The sequence below is a fragment of the Canis lupus genome, chromosome 16 (genome assembly GCF_048164855.1).
Source record: "Canis lupus baileyi chromosome 16, mCanLup2.hap1, whole genome shotgun sequence".
Classification (NCBI taxonomy): domain Eukaryota; kingdom Metazoa; phylum Chordata; class Mammalia; order Carnivora; family Canidae; genus Canis; species Canis lupus.
This window is the reverse complement of record NC_132853.1, coordinates 52504133-52526350: the sequence shown is the minus strand read 5'-3', so window position 1 is coordinate 52526350 and position 22218 is coordinate 52504133. Positions and strand designations below refer to the sequence as shown.

At 38.8% G+C, this 22218-nt stretch overlaps 1 long non-coding RNA gene across 7 annotated transcripts in view; it reads left to right on the top strand.

Moving 5' to 3' along the window:
- Positions 1-22218, top strand: part of LOC140607066 (uncharacterized) — a 571123-nt gene that overhangs the window by 348617 nt on the left and 200288 nt on the right. For all 7 annotated transcript variants that reach the window (XR_012009215.1, XR_012009213.1, XR_012009217.1 and 4 more), the window contains exon 5: positions 16974-17028. This is a non-coding gene — a long non-coding RNA (uncharacterized lncRNA). The remainder of the gene's footprint in view (positions 1-16973; positions 17029-22218) is intronic.

Here is a 22218-nt window from a genome sequence, read left to right as displayed (position 1 = left end):
AGTAGACTATCTAACACCATAAAAGGCCCCAGATGAGCCCTTTATTCCAACTTGGTTCCCTAGGTTGACAAGATTCATCAGAAAATTCATCTCTTGGTTTGGCTCTGCTTCTGTTTCCCTGACACAGATGTATTTAAAAGGATTATTCATTTAGAACGTTCTGCGAATGATGCTCTCCATAGGGCTGGGCATCTCTGGTCTTGTTAACATGAACCTGGAGGACATTATACTAAGTGAAATTAGCCAGTCACAGACAAACACTATGATTCTGCTTATAGAAGGTCTCTGAAATAGCAGATTCCATACGAGCAGTGATAGAATGGGGGTTGCCAAGGGTTGGAGGAAGTGAGAAATGGGGAGTTGCTGTTCAAAGGACATATAATTTCAGTTACACAAGAAGAAATCTGATGTGCAACACTGTGCCTATACTTAGCAATATTGTATTGTACAGTTAAAAATGTGCTAAAGAGGCAGATCTTACATTAAATGCTCTTATCACAATAAAAAAGAAGAAAGGCAACACGTTGACTGGCCTCAACGTAATGTCAAGGAGGAAAGGATCTTGTTCTGAAGGCATACATCATCTACCTTCTTTGGAAGCACAGTTTTTGCGCACACAATAGAAAGAATGAGGGTTTGGGCGGCAGTGAGGTAGGGCCCTGTCCAACACTTAGCAGTGGTTTGGGGGTCAGAAGAGTTAAGTGATATGCAAAAACTCGCTTCCCTCATTTGTAAAATGACTAAAACAATACCTACTTTATAGATTTTTAGCAGGGTTAGAAATAATACTTAAGAGTATGCAACAGGTTATCTAGAAAATAGTAGATCTTTAATAAAGGATAGTGAGTACTATTTTATGTGTGTCAATTTCCTTGATCTTCAACCCCATGATGAGGAGGATGCAGTGGTATCTCAGCAGGCACCAGGTATCATAAAGGAATGCAGCATGAGTATGGCATTTTGGTATCAAAAAAGCTATTTAATAGGACAATTAGTACGAGTAGAGGTAGGAATATCATACATGATGTAGTACCACTCCTGTGAAAAGATCAGGTTTCACATGGATGAAGGAAAACATAGTACAGTTTACAGAAAAAAAAAATACTTGCAAGTAGTATTTCAGTCCTTTTAGGAAGTATTTCCACTTCCATGTTTTTCCAATATACTCTTATCCAAGTAAACCATGTCTCCGATGGAGTTGAAACATAGATTAAAGTTAAAACATCATTACTGAAGAGTCAAAGGTTTATACTTACTGAAATATAATATTGTCCTTAAGACACTCTGAGTGTGGAAGGGATTGATCCCAACATCCTTCAAGTGCTGATGTGGTACATGCTTCATAGCAACGGGCCAGAATTAACGTTTAAGGTCCAGACATAAGATAGTAACTCTACACCTCTATTAACAATCCCTCATATTGTTTCAGGGCTTCCATCACAAGCCAATTAGGAAACCAAGCTTCTATTTAGGTGGCTAGTGTGATTTGTAAGTTGTTTTTCCATAGTGATTGTTTTGTCAAGTTAAACCTCAGTGCTCAGAGATTTCTGTGCTGTGAGCCTGAATGCATCTTGATGTGTTTGCTTGTGCTAAATCAGGGATCACCGCTCACCAAATGAAAATCTTTTTGTTATAGATGGAGCTTGAACAAGAAACTTAGCCACTTGGTTGGATAAAGAACACTTTGAACATTTGCTTATTACAGCAGTCTCAAAACATTAGGGTAGGAGTTAAGCCCACAATTTTGTTTTAAATTAAGTGCTCCTAAAAAGCGTGAGACTAATAGCACCAACTAAAGCCAGTTATTTTTCTGGCAAGCAATATGTGAGTTTCCCCTCATTGCTAAGCCAGTAAAATTCAGCATTACTGTGGCAATTTTCCTACTGTTCCAGTTCTTGGCCTGCGTCTACACAGCACCAAAATAGCTAGATGAAAAGTGAAAACTTCAGTTGGTTGTTAGGATGCTGCCAAATATTAGAACATGGTGTATTATAAGTCATCAAGATGTTTCATTAGATTTTTCCCTCTTTACCACATATTTTGGCAGTGTAGATGCCAATTTAAACTTTATCCATAGGGGCGTTTCGTGGATTCATAATATTCAACATGGAACAAAAGAAGGAACACCAGGTATCTTTTCAAAGAAATGACTCAATCCAAATCTGTACTTTTTCTATTTCTATTATTTTAAATGAAAATAATGTTTTGTATTGGATCTACCAAAATCATGTATCTGAGTTTTTAAATCCTATCTCACCCTTTCCCTAAGCAGCCAACCAGATGATTATATATATATTTAAGATAGTCAGTTTTCAAAAGACAGAATCTATCTATCCACAAGAGCAAACAATATTGAATATTTACTACATTTCAAGCACTGTGCTGGGTGTTAGACATATAAAAAATGGGGTATAGTTCCTGCTTTCTAGAGATAAATTCCACTGGAGAGACAATATATTTATATAAATGAAGCAGATACAGTTAGGTATTTATCCAAAGGATACGAACATAGTGATTCAAAGGGACACATATGCTCCAATGTTTATAGCAGCAATGTCCACAATAGCCAAAATGTAGAAAGAACCCTGATGTCCATTGACAGATGCATGGATAAAGAGGATGTAGTACACACACACACACACACACACACACACGCACAAACACACACACACACACTGGAATATTACTCAGCCATCAAATAGAATGAACTCTTGTCATTTGCAGTGACTTACATGGAACTAGAGCATATTATGCTAAGCAAAATAAATCAGAGAAAGACAAATATCATTTGATTTCACTTGTATGTGGAATTTAAGAAACAAAACAGATGAACATAGGGAAGGGAAGGAAAAATAAGATAGAAACAGGGAGAGAGGTAAACCATAAGAGACTCTTGGGATGCCTAGGTGCTTCAGTGGTTGAGCATCTGCCTTTGGCCGAGGGTGTGATCCTGGGGTCCCAGGATCGAATCCCACGTCGGGCTCCAGGTGCATGGAGCCTGCTTCTCCCTCTGCCTGTGTCTCTGCCTCTTTCTCTCTGTGTCTCTCATGAATAAATAAATAAAATATTTTTTAAAAAAACATAAGAGACTCTTAACTCTAGGAAAAAAACTAAGGAACTAAGGGTGCTGGAGGGGAGGGGGCATGGGGGGCGGGGTAACTGGGTGATGGGCATTAAGGAGGGCACTTGATGTATTGAGTACTGGGTGTTGTATGCAACTGATGAATCACTAAATTCTACCTCTGAAACTAATAGCACAGTATAGATTAATTGAATTTAAATAATTTTTAAATGCAGGAAAAAATAAAAAAATATAATATTTGATAAAACAGTAAACAAGAATTGCTACTGAGTATAGTAGAGCAGACATCACAGGGTGTCGCAGAGATTGCTAGAGCTTTGCTAAGGATGGAAGATTTGTTGGGTATCATAGAAAACTGGGGACTTTGGCGAGTAAAGAAGAGAACAGGGGACCTTCCAGCCAAGGGGAAAAGTAAGGTGTCAAGGTAGGAGTGACCACTTTATCCATGTTTGCTTTGAACATTGTCAGTTTTAGAGCTGAAAGTTCTATGTTCCAGAAAACTTTTCATTCATGGACAAAGTAGGATGGCTAGTCACCCTAGTAGGTAGGGATGAACATGACAAGGCCAGGAAACAATGGGCGAGTTTAACTGGAGGATTCATTTAAGATGGAAATGGAAGAAGAAACTGGAGAGACGTGGTTTGCACCATGTCAAGGACTTGTGTCACCTATTGGGGCATTTGAAATGTAGTCTATGTTCAGTAAGGGAAATTATGAATATTTTTTAAGTTCTCTGCAGTCCATAAAGAATTTTTGAGAGATCAGTCATAGTATGTAGATGCATTAAATCAATTCATTTATTAACGTATTTATCGAGCACCTACTGTGTGCTATGTGTTGTTCTAGACATCGGGGGTGCCGCAGTCAGAAAAACAAAAGTTTTTGTTCTCGCAGTGCTTACATTTGGTCGTGAGAAAAAAAACAAACAAGTAATTATATAATGATACATCAGTGTTCTTGATAAACGAAATGGGATAGATGGACAGGGAGTGATGGGGGACAGGGTTCTATTTTAGGTAGGGTACTAAGAAATGATCTCTTTGGTAAGACTGCATTTGAGCAGGGGCCTAAATGAAATGAAAGAACAAGTCATATGGATGATCAGAAGAAAAGCATCCCAGATAGAATGAAAGTACATGCAAAGGTCCTGAGGCAAAAACATGCTAATGTGTTTGAAGAGCACAGAGGAGGACCCTGTGCCAGTAACAGAACAAGTGGAGCTAAGAGTTGTAGTTGCTTAGGGCACTGGGAACCCTCTTGCAGGTGGCCAGCTCTGGCAGGACCTATGGGCATTGAAGCCTTAATTGCTTTTCAGTGAGCCTGGGGCACAGAAAACAGATTGGAGGCCGACTCAATATGACAGGCATGACTGAGGAGAACTGGAAAATAGGACAGGATGGATCATACCTAAGAACGCCGGTACTATATTTTTGCAAGAAGGAATTAATTTATAAACAATGAAATAACAGTGTGCTTCCAGTGAGAACAGATATTACCCACCTTTCTGCCTCAGCCTAAGCTACCGTAAAAGGCCATTTATTATTTTTTTAAAAATATTTCAGAAGGAAAGTCTCTCTGTTGGGCACATTTTGTGTATTTGATTTTATCTGGGGAGATTTTTAATTAGAGCATTAAATTGAGAGGGAAAAAAAAGAGGAAACTCCTGTCCCGTGTTGCATGGGTATGTTAAAGTCTAAAGGTTGTATAACAGTTATGACTCATTTCATAGTGTGAGTTCTAGTTCACTTAAACACACACACACACACACACACACACACACAAAATGTCATATTGCTTGATCCTCCCAAGTATATTATTGTGTATGCCAATAATTCTGCTTGATTGGTGCTTTTCAATATTATTCTTTTCTCCCTCATTTTTGGAACAGGATTTTTTTTAAAGATTTTATTTATTTGTGTGTGTCTGTGTGTGTGTGTGAGAGAGAGAGAGGGAGAACAGGAGCGGAGGGGAAGGGGAGAAGCAGGCTTCCCACTGAGCAGGGAGCCCGACACAGAGCTCCATCCCAGGGCCCCAGGATCATGACCTAAGCTGAAAGCAGACTGCTAACCTACTGAACCCCACAGGAGCCCCAGGAACAATTTATCTTATTCAGTTGAAGAATCACACATTAATACCATTTTAGGATTGCAAGTTTAAATCTCCATAATTCAAGAATGTGAAATACAGGGTTCTTATAACAGCATTCATTTCCCATCTTTTTTTTTTAATTATTGATTTATTTTAGAGAGAAAAGGAGAGAGAGAGCATACAAGCAGGGGAGAAGCAAAGGGAAAGGGAGAAGCAGACTCCCCGCTGAGCAGGGAGCCCACTGCAGGGCTCAGTACCAGGACCCTCATCTCATGATCTGAGCCAAAATCAGGTGTCAGTTGCTTAACCAATGGAACCACCCAGGTGCGCCCCCAATACTTTTTATGCCTTAAAATAAACTGTCCATCTAGAATACTAGCCAACAGTCCAAGAATTCTATGTAATCAATGTGGACAAGGTAATGTTAGTAAAAAGATCTCGCCTTCGTATTTTCTGATTTGCTTTTCGTTTGTATGCTTTTAATTACATTTTTATTTTGCAATAATTATAGATTCATGCGCGGTTGTAAGAAACAATAAAGGGAGAGCCTTTCCCCAGTTTTCCACAAAGGTAACAGCTTGTATACTATAGAGCAATAGCCCAATAATGAGAATATTGACCATGATATAGTCAGAAGACAGAAAATTTCTGTAAACCCAAGGATCCCTCCTGTTGCCTTTCTATAGCCAGACCGGTGGCTTCCCACTCCCACACCCTCCTGGATTTCCAGCGACCACTAATCTCTTCTCTATTTCTGTAATTTTATTTCAATATTATAAATGTTACAAAAATGCAGTATATACCCTTTGGCCCTTTGGGATTCTTGGCTTTGTTATTTTTTGTTGTTGTTGTTTTGTTTTGTTTTGTTTTGTTTTTTTCATCCAGCATAATCCTTTGGAGAGTCATCCAAATTGTTGCATGTATCCACAGCTTGTTCCTTTCTACTGTTTGAGTGGCAATCCATGCTACAAAGGCATACATTTGTTTAACCATTCATCTGTAGAAGGACCTCTGGGCCGTTTCCCATTTGGGGCTATTATAAATAGAGCTATTGTAAAATTCACATACATGTATTTGTGTAAGTTGAGTTTTCATTTATCTAGGATAAATGCCCAGGAATACAATTATTGGGTCTCTGGGTCATTACAAGTTTAGTTCTGTAAGACCCTGACGTACTGTCTTCCAGAGTGGCTGTCCTATTCCGTATTCTTGAGGACTGAGGGTCCTGTTGCTCTGCATCCTCACCAGCAGTAATTTTACTATTACTGTTATGGTCGTTTTAATAGGTGCATAGTGGCATTTCGTTATTGCTTTGATTTGCAAACCCCTAATGATATGAAGTTTAATGTCTTAATCTACTCACTTTCCATCTGTATGTCTTTGGTGAGCTGCCTCTTCCTCTTCCGGAATATCGATGAATGTTAAGATCTTTTTCTGTAGTTCTGCAGGTTTCTGAAACTCTATCCTATTTTCTTTTTCAGTTTGTTTTATCTTTGTTTTTCAGACTGGGTCATTATCATTGTTCCATCTTCCAGTTTTCTAATTCTTGCCTTGGCCCCCTCCATGCTGCTCTTGAGCCAATCAACTGAGTTTTTAAATTTTGATTATTAAATTTTCATTTGGCTCTTCATTATATGTTCTATCTTTTGGCTGAGACTTTCATTTTTTCCATTTATTTTTAGAATATTATTGCTCATGGAAACATTTTATTATTTATTATTATTATTATTATAATGATAGCTGCTTTAAAATTTTTGTTAGATAATTCTAGCATGTCAGTATTATCTGTTGTCCCTTTTTTCATCAGTTTGAAATCCTCCTGATTCTTCCTGTCATGAATGATTTTTTTAATTGAAATTTGGGGTACAATGTTATGAGAACCTGGATCTTATTTATATCTTCTGTTCAGATGACTTTTTTTGACACTGCTTTCACAAGGGAAGTAAGGGTCATGCTACCCCATTACTAACAGGTGAGGGTAGAGGTTTAGGCTTCTTCATCAGCCTTTGCCTGTGGGGCTAGAGATAAGGTCACAGTATTTTCTGGAGCTTTTGACTAGAGAAGAGTAGTTATTGCCTAAAAGTGTTCTTTCTTGCCAGGCCATGCTTTTCCTGGCCCTTTGGAGAGAGAGACTTTAATTGGGGTTTCTTGTGCCTGTATTCACTGGTGTTGATAGATTGCTGGGTTCTTCAACTCCAAGTCTGGGATATGTGAGGCATAACCCCACCCCCATCCCACAAAATTCAATTTTTTGATGTTTCTTGGGTCCAAAGGCCCATAGTCCATTATAACCTTTTCTGTCTACATTTCAGAGTCCTCTTATGTTTGTCTTATATATAATACACAAGGGTTTTCAGTTGTACTTAGCAGAAAGAATAGGGAAAAGTATATCTATGTCATTTCTGAAATGGAAGTCTCTTTCATCCCTTCTGATCCAACAATAAAGGAGCAAAAATACTGAATCATGGTAATAAACAGATACAGCCTCATCTGAGATCAAAACAATCATCTCTAGCTCCACAGTTTCAAATGGTGCTTTGTAAAACTCTATTTCTGGCATTTAAGCCCCTTTTATGTCCCTCACATACACGTATCTGATGGACCTCTTTACCTGGATAATCCATCACCACCTAAGAGTGACTGCATTAAAATATAATATAATGATTAAAAGTGCACTTGTTTCTCTCCCGTCTTCAAATTTCATCAATTTCTTTTTCCGGTGTTAGAGTTTATGTTCTCAGAGCCATCCTCCTACTACACCCCCAGGTTCAGAGCCTCAGCACCGCTGTCTGTGATGCCTCACCCTCATCGCTCAAGTCCATGCTGTCACCAAATATGTTGTTCCTCCTTTACATTCTTCCTCACACTCATGTGTCACTTTCCAAGTCTAATGCCATCACATGAGCCAAGATCTTTGACTTATCTATTGAAATATCTTCTTCCACGTTCCCTCTGTTGCCATCAGAGTCATGCTCTGATACATTCTATAGCATATACCATCTTTCCTGAGCCAAATGATTATTCAGTTTTTAGCTTATCAATTCCCCACTCCTGTGGCTTGGCTTATGCAGTGTACACCCTATCCTTCTTATCTCCAGATATTTAAGGGTTATGCTATTATGGGGAGCAGACCAAGGAAACTCTTCTGAAAAGTCCCTCCTGATCCTACCAGCCATAGGCAACCACTCTATCTACCTCAGACCACACGTCCATTTTGTTAGTAACTTTCTATCGTTTTGTATTATATGTGGCATCTCCTTGAGAACAAAAACTCATCTTATTTATCTTCATTTTCTTCCTAAAGTTTCATCCCAAACATCATATGTAGTAGCTATTAAAGTTGTTGAACAAATGAATAAAGAAAAGGAAAAATAATTCACAAAGCTTGTCTTGATATTTTCTTCTTGTCTTCCTTTCCTGTCATTTTGTCCCTTTGGTCTCCTCAAAGTGACAATATTCAATCTCAATGACTCACAAATATATTAAACTTCACGAGAGGATGTTGCCAAGTGAATAAAGGGCCCTTGAGTTTAAATATGTTCTAATAGGGAAGAGGAAGCCAATAGATAAAAATGTTTCTTCTGTCACAGGTGAGAAGGGGCAACTCTGTTTCTGTTTGTGAAAGGTATAAGTGAAGTGCAGTGCCTAAGATGATACAGTTGATGACAAAGAACATCATCATCTAACTCAGTGGCTTCCAAGTTGTCTCTAGGTAACCACAATACAGCCACATTAATATATCAATCCAAATATGTAATTTTAGAAGAGCACATAACCTCTAAAGAGAGTTGCAGACAAGGTTTTTGCTCAATAGTGACTCATCTTAGTAGCTGACTTTTTTTCCTGGATTCAACCAAGGAACTCTGAGTAAGTTGGCTTTGCCACGTCCCAAAGAGACCCAGGGTAACTCTCACTCAGCCTTTGCTGTGAACAGAGACTATCAGGTCACCTAAGAAACAGCAATTTGTGGGCTTCTGCTTTATGCAATGATGACCTTGGCTTGCATAACCCAAATAGAATGTGCCCCAACTCATGAAGTCAAGGCAATGTGGTAAACAGAGCTTGTGCCAACAGGACATCATTTCAACATCCTCTGGCATATAAAACATGTTTGGGCAGGGGCACACACATCATAAGCTGTATTTTGGTATGGACAATCTGGGAACTCAGTGGCGACTATGTCATAGATCCATTAGCTTCATAGAGACAGCCTCTGATGTTACGTTAAGTCAGCTGCTTGTTAAACCTCTGAAAAGTCACTAAAAATGGGTGTCTTTGAAATACAAACAATGGTTAAAATGGTATGGAAAACAGAAGAGATGGCCAGCTATTGGATGAGGAGTTAAGTAACACACTTTTTTATGAAGCTATTATGGTAATGATGGTTGGTTTCCAATACAGAATATTGTTTTGTACCAATTGACATCAATTGGGTACAGCCAAAGTATCTTGGAGTTTTAAGAGTAAAGGTGAGTATTTTTCTCTTAAACATCACCACTGAATTTATTTCTATTGAACACTTCCCAGTGCAGCCTCTAATAATAAACTGGATAGACATAACCTGAAATGTGGTCCTTGTATAAAGCCCTAATGCTTTATTAAAATGAGCATCTAGCCTACTATTTTATAAAATTGTTTGCGACTCTAATAATCCAATTGCTACATGTTGTTGAAAACCTTTTAGTTAATATTGAATGCTCTAAGACCATGTTGCAAGGAATGATCTTTGAGGCATTTGGACATAGTAAGTTACAAGGCACAGTAAAAAGAAACAAAACAAAACCAAAAACTCAGTAAATGCTTGTTTATGTGGACTTGCTTTGACATCATACTAAGATCCCAGGAAAACCAGGTGCTTACAGGTTGCCAACTTTCTTAGTTCACAAAATTTAGTTTACCTGGGTCTTTCCAATGCTTGAATAGATTATATGTAAGCACTAGCTACCTACTCAGAATATTTTGCTGAAGAGTATTATATTTAGGGGAAAGTTACAGCTCAAAAATCAACCAATAAAATGTCACACACTTTAAATATCATTGTTGTTTTGTAAAAGATTGAGGGATGTAAAATTCAGAGCAGGTAAATACAGAGTAATAGCTTTACAGAATCAGTGATCATTTTTTCTCCCTACCCTGGCAAGAGACATCTCTACCCAGTCATCACTGTGGTTTGCACATTCTCCTGCACCTAATAGCTATTTTTGACCAAAAAAAAAAAAAAAAAAAAAAAAAAAAAGAAAAGAAAAGAAAAGAAAAAAAGAAAAGAAAGAAAGAAACCCACCATAAATAAATGAAGATTAAAAGTGGACTGTGGACTCTAAGCTGTTCGTATAGTTACATGCAGGAAATATGAACTTGGAAATACAGACTTTGTGCCTTGGTTCTTATTCTACTTTTGATTCTCAGCTTTCTGTCTTTGGGGCAGGTTTTTAAAGATGATATTACATCTCTAGGGCCTAATTCATACAAACATTAGCTTATGATGGATAAAACAAATGTGAGATCTTGTAATAAATAAATAGCACCATTTCATATGAACCAGAACACTAAGAGACCTGAATATAAAATCCAATATGCTCAGAAATATGGGGACCGTAACTGTGGTAAGAAAAGATGTGCCACAGCGAGTTCAGAAATGTGATTTAGCAAATGATCCAGACCAAAAAGCATTTTAGAAAGAGAGCTCTACTCTCTGAATCAATTTCTAATAGGTGATTTGCATTTCTAAGAAGCTTATATGAATTTCTGGGGCCATACCCTGGACCATGCACAGTAAATCTGATTTGAGTAGGAATATTTAGCCATATTTGATGAATAAATATATTCACATTTTTATATGCAGAGGTGATCATTGGTGTCTCTATACTATTTCAGTCTTTACTGGTATTCCATGTCAGAATAAGTAGAAATGTTGAGATTATGACACATTGGAATTTTGAAACACTATCACTAATATTTACTGAATGAAATTAAAACCTCATTTATCCATAGTTCCATCAGAGAATAAACTGAAAATTATAAACTTTCTAAATAGCTGAAGTGTATCACCTGGTGAATTTTATGTTGAATTTGAAACATTTTACATTGAAACCTTAAAATGTATTAAATCCTTCTCTACCTTCTTAAGGAGTATGCTCTGGACTATGTATATGAGCCTTCATGAAGTTAAACATCTCTATGATATTCAGGCCCTTGAGAAAAGGAAGAACATCGAATTATGTGGTGTCAGGATACAGCATGTTGGTTTTATGTGGGCTTTGTCTTGTTACTTTATCCATTGAAAACAATTACATTGCGTTTAACTGATGTTAATACCTTAAACAAAAATTAACTGATGTTAATACCTTAAACAAAAATTCTGTGTTGCTTATACAGTTTATCTAACTGGTTTATTGTGAGGGTAAAATAAAAACACACGTGCATTGAACTTCATATGTGCTCAATAAATATTAGTTAATGTAAGTGGATAATTTTTATAGATAGAGTTCTCTGAGAGGCGTCCTCCAAGATGGAGCCTGGGGTGCAGCACATCTTTATGAAATGCCCTTGAGGTCAACACCTGTGGATGGCAGGGGAAGACAGCAAGGGCGGGCAGATGGAAAAGTCCAGTGCCAACCCAGTCTGGGTTCGCAACTGAGGCAACCTCTAAAGGGTCAGAGTGTTAGGGCTAGGACCAGGACGATGTGGGTAAAGCAGTCTCCTCAGTGTAAAATTTAAGGGGGCATCCAAAACTCAGTGATCAAGATAACTAATACCTTAAGGCAATATTTTTAAAGTCAAATTTCATGCATGCATGCATGCAAAAAAAAAATCCACCGTGAACAAAATATCAAAATTTAAATAAAGCCCAGCTGTTTGTTTGATGGCCCTGTGATGGAAATCATTTCCAATCAGACAGTGGTCCTCAGGCCTTCACAGGTATGGAGTCTTCACTGGGCAGGTTGATGACAGTTGACAAATGGGATACAAATTGCAAATAGATTGGGCAGAGCCAGGTTCTATTTATAGTCATGTTTTGTTTTTGTTTTCATTTTTGTCTTTTTTTTTTATGGGATAGCTTCTGTTAAATTTTCCACTTGGTTCAAAATATGGAGGGATATTTTGATACAAGTATATGGGGGCATGCACTTTGCCTTTTGCTTCGGGATCCTGTATGGCTGAGTATCCAAGGCTATCTGCCAGAGAATTCCCAGATTCTGGGGCAACAAGTTCATTGAAATGGGATCCAGGAAGCCTGTCAAAGTGTCTTCTGCCGCTTTCTCTATTGCTGAACGATCGAAAATATCATCCAACAATGAAGTTTTGATTTATAGTAAATGATGAATATACTCAGCTCCAGATTTTAAGTTTCACCTCAGGTAAAAAGAATGACCAAACTCATTTGTCACTTATCAGTATCACTTGCTAATATTTAATATATTAGATATGGCTGGACATTAGCTTTAGGTTACAAATGAGTGATTTGGCTTCTATCCTCTTTTTTTTTTTATTAAACAAACAAACAACTGCATACTAACCACTTACCGGTTTCCCAGAATTCTAATTTCCTCCTCTGTACAATGAGGAAAAGCTAAAGTAGGTAACTTTTTCACCTCTTAGCCAACTTTCAATTCTAAATACTTGATGGTTTGCCCTTGTGAAGATGATCAGAGGTCGTCCCTGAAGAACAGAAATTTTAGTTGTGCTGTGAATCTAGCAAATTCCTTGAAACTGCACTCCGTAGAGTTGATTGCTACTATCCCAAAAGGGCTCCGGCCCATCAGGTGTTGTGAGTGATTGCTGTTTCCCATAATGCCCTCCCTGTGTGGTCTTCAGGGTATCAGCTCTTATTAATTGGTAGTATAATTATGCTTCATCCTAATGATCTTCACAGCCAGTCTACCCTATTGTCTTAGGGTACTACTCAAGATCAGCTCATCAGCTTGATAAAGCTGCCTCCCTGGTGTTAACTAAAGAGGTAAGAGACTGGGATGAGGGTATGGTATACTCCCAAATCCAGAGCAGAGTGACAGGTTAGATCTTCTGAGAAGGTGGTAAACAAAACCTGTGAGTATTTTGTTAATGTTTCATTTTGTGTGCATATTTTCCCCAGAAGGATTCCTTGTCAAGGCACATCTATCATCATACACTTAGAGAAAAGCTGGTGTAATGTGAAAGTAAAAAACATTTGAAGGAAGAACTCAGTGGCTCCATAAGTATGCATAGAGTTCATCGTGTAGGATCATCTTTGCTCCCTACTTTTGGGATTTGCCTAGGATCGAGATGGCCAGAGAATCAGGTGCTGATTTTGTGAAGCGTATAGGATTCAGACATTGATTTTATTACATAAAAGAAGTGAAAGCCAAGTGAGTAACAACTGATGATTAAGGACTCTTGTATTACTCTGTTTTCTGTGCTTCACAGAACTGAATGATTATCTACCAGCAAGAACTGTGGTTTTTAATTGCATTGTCTCAAAATGTCAATATGTAACCATGAGTATGTTGATTCCCTCTGTTCCAATTCCCTAATCTAAAGAGGAAAAAATGGTTCATTTCATAAGTGGTTTTCAGGAGGAAGTAAATTCTCAAAGTGCAAAGAGTGATTGATTAACAGTGTTGAGTTTGTTTGTGGGAGAACTTGTCTGACTTGTTATCCTGGCTGTCTGAGTAGAATGCTTTGCAAAAAAAGAAAGACAAGAAACACACACACACACACACACACACACACACACAAACCATGCAGAAATGTCAACCAAACAAACCACATTGGGAGCCCACTCTTGAGACTTGATAGCCACAGCATATTCTATAATGTGACTGGTCAGGGCTTGATGTACAGAATGTGCTTGTAATCTTCGACAATTTCATCTTTTCTTTCAATACTCATGTCACATTTGTGCTGCACCAGTGCTTCTGAGACCCTTTAGAAGAGGCAAGAAAGTAAGTCTAATAGATAAAAAAATCTTTCTGTTTTATAAAATTCATTTGCTGTGGAGAATCTTACCAAATTAAATGTATATTTATCTTTATATAAGTTGAGTACTCATTTCATAAGCCAAAGGATTTGGGTCAACATATACAGATGGGATTATGCTTGAATATGGTATTTTTTTGTGTTATGTGAGGGGACACTTTAAACTGTGTGGTTTTAAGAAGCTAAAGCCTATGCTAAAAATACCCTACTATATTAATAGGAACCTATTGACTATACTTAGGAATGCCCTGATGTCAAAATAGTTCGCCAGAATGCCACAGTGTGTTGCAAGAGAAAATAATAATTAGCATTCAATGAGCCACATAAGTCTTACATTTAACTGCTATAACCAATATATATATATATATATATATATTTCCAATTATATATTATGTAAATAATATATACATTATTTAACATCAGGCTATCTCTTTAAAACTTATTTATTAATTTACCTGTTTGCTTGTTTATTGTGAGCATAAAATCAGAATCTGAATGATATTCATTATTTGCATTGGTAAGTTATACAGTAGAAATTATTAAGTAAGTGAGCAGTAGGATTTTTATATATATGTAATTTAATTTATCCAAAGGGGTATCAATAAAAATTAATAAAAGATCATATAGCTCAATTTATCCAAAATGACATGATAATTAATTCAGATTAATATCACATTAAGTGAAAATAGGCAAATATACTCAATTAATGCAGGATGATCTCTAATCATTCTGTTTCTTCTTGTTCTCTGGAGTTCTCTATTATTTGAAGTAAATTTTAGTAATTTGAAAGCATCATTAAAAACTTGTTCTTGGGACCCTTGGGTGGCTCAGCGGTTGAGCACCTGCCTTCAGCCCAGGGCGTGATCCTGGAGTCCCGGCATCGAGTCCCACGTCAGGCTCCCTGCATGAAGCCTGCTTCTCCCTCTGCCTGTGTCTCTGCCTCTCTCTCTCTCTCTCTCTGTGTGTGTCTCATGAATAAATAAATAAAACCTTAAAAAAGACTTGTTCTTATACATCTAATTTATACTTAATTTTGAATAATTCTAGCCCCCCCCCCAAAAAAACAATAAATCTATTGAACAGGATCATTTTGCTTGCTTGCTTCTTTATTATTTGAACAATGATACCAATACAGCCTCATACTTAGAATAAATCCCATCTGATTCCATCAACATGTCAGATATGTATAGAGTCCTGAGTGCATGGTTTTGAGGTCCATCAAAAAGATGGAAACCTTGTCTGAACATACCTGTCTTTTCCTGATGGGGTCTTGGCTGAATCTTATCCAGTCTGGGTGATCTTAAGAAAGTTTTACAACAGAACTGATCACACTGGTGTGGGAGGTTTCGGGAAAACTTCAAGGAACAGGGCAATTCTTTGGGACTAGATGGAGCAAGAGTAAGGAGTCATCCCTGGAACCAAGAGTGAAGAATGTTCCAGAGAGATTCTTGGGGTAAGAGCAGTAACTACCTGAGCATCCTCAGCAAGGAGGGAACCAGGGTGAGAAATATTTTAACCTCATTTTCTTCCTCTCTTCCAGTCTCTCTCCAGAGCCTCCCAATGGTTGAACCCAAATGGAAGTCGGAGGGCAAAGGGATTGTGGTTGTAATATTTATGGGTCTGCCTCTCAAGACACTCAGCAGGGTGGGCCCAGATGGAGAATGTATCTGGAGGGGCAAACTTAATCCAGCACACCAGAAGATACTTCTCTAGAGTAGCCTATTAAATGAAGTAAATTTTAGTCATTGTGAAATATCTTTCAAATCTTGTTCATATGCATTTAATTCATATATAGTTTTGAATCATCCCCTCCACACACACACCAAAAACAATAACAACAACAACAACATTGCAGTGTGCTAGTTTCATCCAGAGATGGGCTAAAACTCTTAAGGGAATAGAGAATTTAATCCTTATAAGTCCAATTTTCATTGAATCACTTAGTATGGCTACAAATGTTGGCAACAACATACATAGGAGAAAAATACTCCAGTGGAAGCTTAGTAGCACTTTGAATGTCTTAAAATTGTTTTCAATAAATATCATTAATATGAAATTTGATTCTATCAACTAAGGAACACATCCTTTTTATTAAGTATTCCTGCATGACAGAACAGGCTTTGCACTGAAGCTTAGCGAAAGTCTTGCATCTACCTTCTCTTACCCAGATGTCCTTAAGTCACTTACCCTCTCAGACCTAAGTTCCTTTTCCTGAAAGAATTATCACAGACGTTGCCTTCATTTCTTCAGGGACTTTGGAGGGAGCAGATGACACAGAACATAAGACAGCAATTTATATGCTCTATAGTCTATAAAATTTCATCAGAGTTGGTAGATCAGTTGTCATTCTTACTTGAAAAGTACAAAGAAAAAAAGTACAAAGAAAAAAATATCTTTCTTCAAACCCTGAAAGGAAGGATTGCCCTCCTCAGTCTTTTTATTTTGGCTTTTTTTCCCCCCATAGTGAAAGACCAATATAGAAGTTAAAAATAAGTGAGGTGAAGACAGACCTCCTGCTGTTACACATTTTCCAAAGTCTCAATTGTAAAATATGATAATAAGTTATTAATCAATCTTTGTTTATTTTAATGGGGTAACTATTCTCTGTGGAATTTGTTCAGACCGTATAGGGAAAACCCTTCAGAGTCTCCCATATGAAGGTTGCACATTCAAATAATAGCCAGCGTTTGTGGAGTTTCCTTCTTGGCCAGCTAAAAATTCCCCCTGGCTTGGGAGAGCATGAAGTCTTTAGTGAGGATGTCAACAGTGATTTATTATAAGCTGAGTTAATTCTCCCTCAATTTAAAGGCCTTGCATGCGACATAATCACTTTCTTTCCCCCCCACAGAGGGAGCTGCTTATTCCATGATTCTCAAGACAGCTTCATCCAGACACTGGCCATGGTGAGATTTCAAATGTTTTCTTTGGAAATTTTTGTTGTGGGGGTTGGGGCATGGAGTATAATTAGTCAAGTATGGTTCTCACCCAAGAAAGCTTCAATGTGAAAAAAACAAGATGTGTGTATTTGTGTGTGTGTGTGTGTGTGTGTGTTCTGCAAATGTATTAATGTAACTCTGTGTGTGTCTTTATGAAGCTTAGGAGAGCTTCTTGGCAGCAGAGCAAGGAGAAGTCATAAACCCAGCCTTGGGTAATGTACTAGTTAGACTTTTACTGTATTGGGTTGGTTGTGCTTTTGTTCTTTCTTGGCTCATTAACTGGATAGAGGTAACGGAAATCTAGAGAAGGTTCAGAGATGAGCCCAGAGAACTTCAAAGTCACAAAAGACCTAATAGCAATATTTAGGTAGTAGAAAACATGGAGAGGTGTGAGGTACTTGGAGACTGTGACAATATCTTTAATCACATGAAGTTCTTAGATGCCAGTAACTTAGTCTTCTCCTGTGTTTCTGGAGACACTAAGTAAAATTAAAGAGTTTTAAATCATAGCTGTCATGGCCTAGTCGTTGGCAGTGGGGTAATGAGTATTCATCAACTGCCATTGACAAGATTGTGATCCTTTCACTCTGAAAGCTCTGGAATACTAAAATCTGTAATAAGGCAAAATTGACGATTCTCCATCTCCTCTGATTTTATGCCCATAGATTTTCTACTCATGTTTTGTAGTCACCAGAACTACCCTGCTTATGGCAAAGTTGCTTTTGTTACATATAGTAGAAAACTCCTCATTATAGCTTAGATTAAAAAGGAAATGTAGTGGAAAGGCCCAAAGACAGGAAGTGTCAGAATGGGAAGAGGCCTTGCACAGAGTAGATGTTGCTTCTCTGTGTCCAGATGCTGTATGTGCAGGATTTCCTCTCTGTAGGCCCTCCAGATCCATTCTCTACCCTTTTCCACTCAGCACCCTGCTCCTGCAGGCTGACCTGTATGGATGTTATCACATGATTTTCTTGCCCTCTGGGTTCTGGTTGGCGTCATCCAGTGGGGAATCTTGGTAGAAGATTAGAGATGAGGAGAGTGAAATTGAAATATTCAGTACCCTCCAGGAGATTCACCTCAACTGGTTATATCTACCACTCAAAGGAATAATCTTCCTGGAATGAGCAGATTCAGTATGAGGAGCTACTAGAATCACTCATTTCCAGTTCTATTAACTTCTTTAGGCCTAAGGTTATTGTCAAATCTTGTTAGTCAAATCTCCACAAATTACCTATATTTGAATGCAGCATCTATTTGTTCCCCAGACCCTGACTAATATAATCTCTTCATCTCTCTTTCTGTGTCTCCTTAAGTCTTCTCTGCCTTTGTGCCCACTTCTCATTATTTCCCTCCTCCCATATGGGAAAGAGTACCATCCCAACCCCTTTATATCTTCTCAGTTCATGTTCCAACAGAACTCAACTCACACAGCAGTAACTAGTGGTTTTCAGTATATCTCATTCTCTTTTCTAAATTGTTTAACCATATTTTCACATTTAATCCCAACAACAGTCCACAGGTTCTAATATCATACAATTTTATAGATGAGGACATTGAGGCACAGAGAAATTGAATAACCTAACACGTCACATAACTCAACATAGAAGCTGAATTCTAACCTAGGCAGACACATTTCAAAATACATGTTTTCAAATACATTTTTGGTAGTTTGTTGCTTTGTCTGGACCACCTTGGGTTGCATGACCAATACTGATTCACTACAATGAGGTGGAGGTGAGAGGACAAGATACCATGATGTACTTTCTAGTGAGTTGGACCTTCAAGACAAAGCTCTCTGAATAGGTACTAGGTAGGGCAGTAAAATGGACTAAAACATTGACTGTATCTCACCAGCCTGGCCATAGATAATTACATTTTTTTAAATGATGCTTTGAAAAAGTTACCAGAGAAGTTTACAAAATACTGCAACTTTTTAAGTCTTTTTGCTGGTTTTATGTAATTGTCCTTGCATTCTCCAACTCCTCCAGACTTGACTTAGAGCAGACTCCAAGAAGAATCTACCTTATTTAGAATGGAAGAAAAAGAATAAAACACTATCTGCCTTCTCCTTACAGTAGATATTTGATGAGTGCCTCCAAACAGCATACTATATTTCCCCCAATGACATTAGGCCTGAGCATCTTTACCAGATTCTTCATGAGATACATGCAGGCTATGGGCACAACTGTTCTACCACTGACAACTGATGCTTTCTGTTACATGGAACAGAAAAACAAGAACAGCATTAAAGCTTTGCAGCATTTCACCATTCTATTGCCAGCTTATACTTTTTTATACCCAGATTTTCTATATAGGTCAAGGTATTAGATGGTTTTGATCCATGTTTTTAAAATCTCATTCAGAGCCATTACTATAATTCCTCTGTGGGAAACAGAACACAATAAATGAACTCTGACCACTCCCCACGCCAAAAAAATGTATAATCTGAAATAACGTACCAGAGAGTATGTCCTAAGATTGTTTTTAAATTTATACCTTTGTAGTTGTATCTAGCTTTAAGATTAAGTGAATTCATGATTCTACTGCTGCAGAAAGGGAAAAGGAAACTATACTCTCCTGGAAAGATGACATCATTTTACACTTTATTCCAAAAGCTGCTTTAGGGAGCAATGAAAACTAAAAAATCGTGATAAGGAAGACAAACTCAAAACCTGACTTTTTCAAACGAAATACGTTGCATAAAAAATAAGTGAATCTTTTTTTCCTCTTTGGTAACTCTGTTTGTATGTAATCAATGATACTGCCTTTATATTTCTCTCCTGAGGAGCTAGCTCCATGAGTTTTAGAGAATGTGTTGTATTTATCATTATATTTTCAGCACCTAGTCTGGTGCCTCACACATAGTAGATGACCAATACTTTTTGTTGAATGAATAAATGAAGTGTAAATGCCAATACAAATATAATACTAATTCCCATATGCGCATATCTTTAACCATTTCCTTCCTCGGTGATGATGTAATATACTAGGAAAGTTAAATATAAGAATGTGAACATGGGGGGGAGGAGCAAGACGGCGGAAGAGCAGGGTCTCCAAATCACCTGTCTCCACCAAACTACCTAGAAAACCTTCAAATTATCCTGAAAATCTATGAATTCGGCCTGAGATTTAAAGAGAGACCAGCTGGAATGCTACAGTGAGAAGAGTTCGCGCTTCTATCAAGGTAGGAAGACGGGGAAAAAGAAATAAAGAAACAAAGGCCTCCAAGGGGGAGGGGCCCCGCGAGGAGCCGGGCTGAGGCCGGGGCGAGTGTCCCCAGGACAGGAGAGCCCCGTCCCGGAGGAGCAGGACCTGCACCGACCTTCCCGGGGGAAAGGGGCTCCAGGGAGGTGGAGCAGGACCCAGGAGGGCGGGGATGCCCTCGGGTTCCCCGGGACAGTAACAGAGCAACTGCGCGCCCAGGAGAGTGCGCCGAGCTCCCTAAGGGCTGCAGCGCGCACGGGGGGACCCGGAGCAGCTCGGAGGGGCTCAGGCGGCGGCTCCGCGGAGGGGGCTGCGCGGCCCGGGAGCGCGAATCCAACAGCGCAGGCTCCGGAGCACAGGGCGCCGGGACACAGCCCAGGATCCCGCCTCCCCCGGGACAGGCAGAGGCCGGGAGGGCCCAGGACAGCGAGGACGCTCCTGCCCCAGCTGAGCAGATCAACGGCCCCGCCCCGGAGCCTCCAGGCCCTGCAGACGGAGTTCCTGCCGGAGCTGAATCCAGGTTTCCAGAGCTGCCCCGCCACTGGGGCTGTTCCTCCTGCGGCCTCACGGGGTAAACAACCCCCACTGAGCCCTGCACCAGGCAGGGGCACAGCAGCTCCCCCAACTGCTAACACCTGAAAATCAGCACAACAGGCCCCTCCCCCAGAACACCAGCTAGACGGACAACTTCCAGGAGAAGCCAAGGGACTTAAAGAACACAGAATCAGAAGATACTCCCCGGTGGTTCTTTTTTTTTGTTTTGTTTTGTTTTGTTTTGTTTTGCTTTTTGATTTGTTTCCTTCCCCCACCCCCTTTTTTTTTCTCCTTTCTTTTTCTTTCTCTTTTTCTTCTCTTTTTTTTTTCTTTTTTTCGTTTTTTTTTCTTCCCTTTTTTTACTCTTTCTCTTTTCTTTCCTTCTTTCTCTCCTCTCTTTTTCTCTTTTTCCCAATACAACTTGCTTTTGGCCACTCTGCACTGAGCAAAATGACTAGAAGGAAAACCTCACCTCAAAAGAAAGAATCAGAAACAGTCCTCTCTCCCACAGAGTTACAAAATCTGGATTACAATTCAATGTCAGAAAACCAATTCAGAAGCACTATTATACAGCTACTGGTGGCTCTAGAAAAAAGTATAAAGGACTCAAGAGACTTCATGACTGCAGAATTTAGAGCTAATCAGGCAGAAATTAAAAATCAATTGAATGAGATGCAATCCAAACTAGAAGTCCTAACGACGAGGGTTAACGAGGTGGAAGAACGAGTGAGTGACATAGAAGACAAATTGATAGCAAAGAGGGAAATTGAGGAAAAAAGAGACAAACAATTAAAAGACCATGAAGATTGATTAAGGGAAATAAACGACAGCCTGAGGAAAAAAAACCTACGTTTTAATTGGGGTTCCCGAGGGCGCCGAAAGGGACAGAGGGCCAGAATATGTATTTGAACAAATTCTAGCTGAAAACTTTCCTAATCTGGGAAGGGAAACAGGCATTCAGATCCAGGAAATAGAGAGATCCCCCCCTAAAATCAATAAAAACCGTTCAACACCTCGACATTTAATTGTGAAGCTTGCAAATTCCAAAGATAAGGAGAAGATCCTTAAAGTAGCAAGAGACAAGAAATCCCTGACTTTTATGGGGAGGAGTATTAGGGTAACAGCAGACCTCTCCACAGAGACCTGGCAGGCCAGAAAGGGCTGGCAGGATATATTCAGGGTCCTAAATGAGAAGAACATGCAACCAAGAATACTTTATCCAGCAAGGCTCTCATTCAAAATGGAAGGAGAGATAAAGAGCTTCCAAGACAGGCAGCAACTAAAAGAATATGTGACCTCCAAACCAGCTCTGCAAGAAATTTTAAGGGGGACTCTTAAAATTCCCCTTTAAGAAGAGGTTCAGTGGAACAGTCCACAAAAACAAAGACTGAATAGATATCATGATGACACTAAACTCAT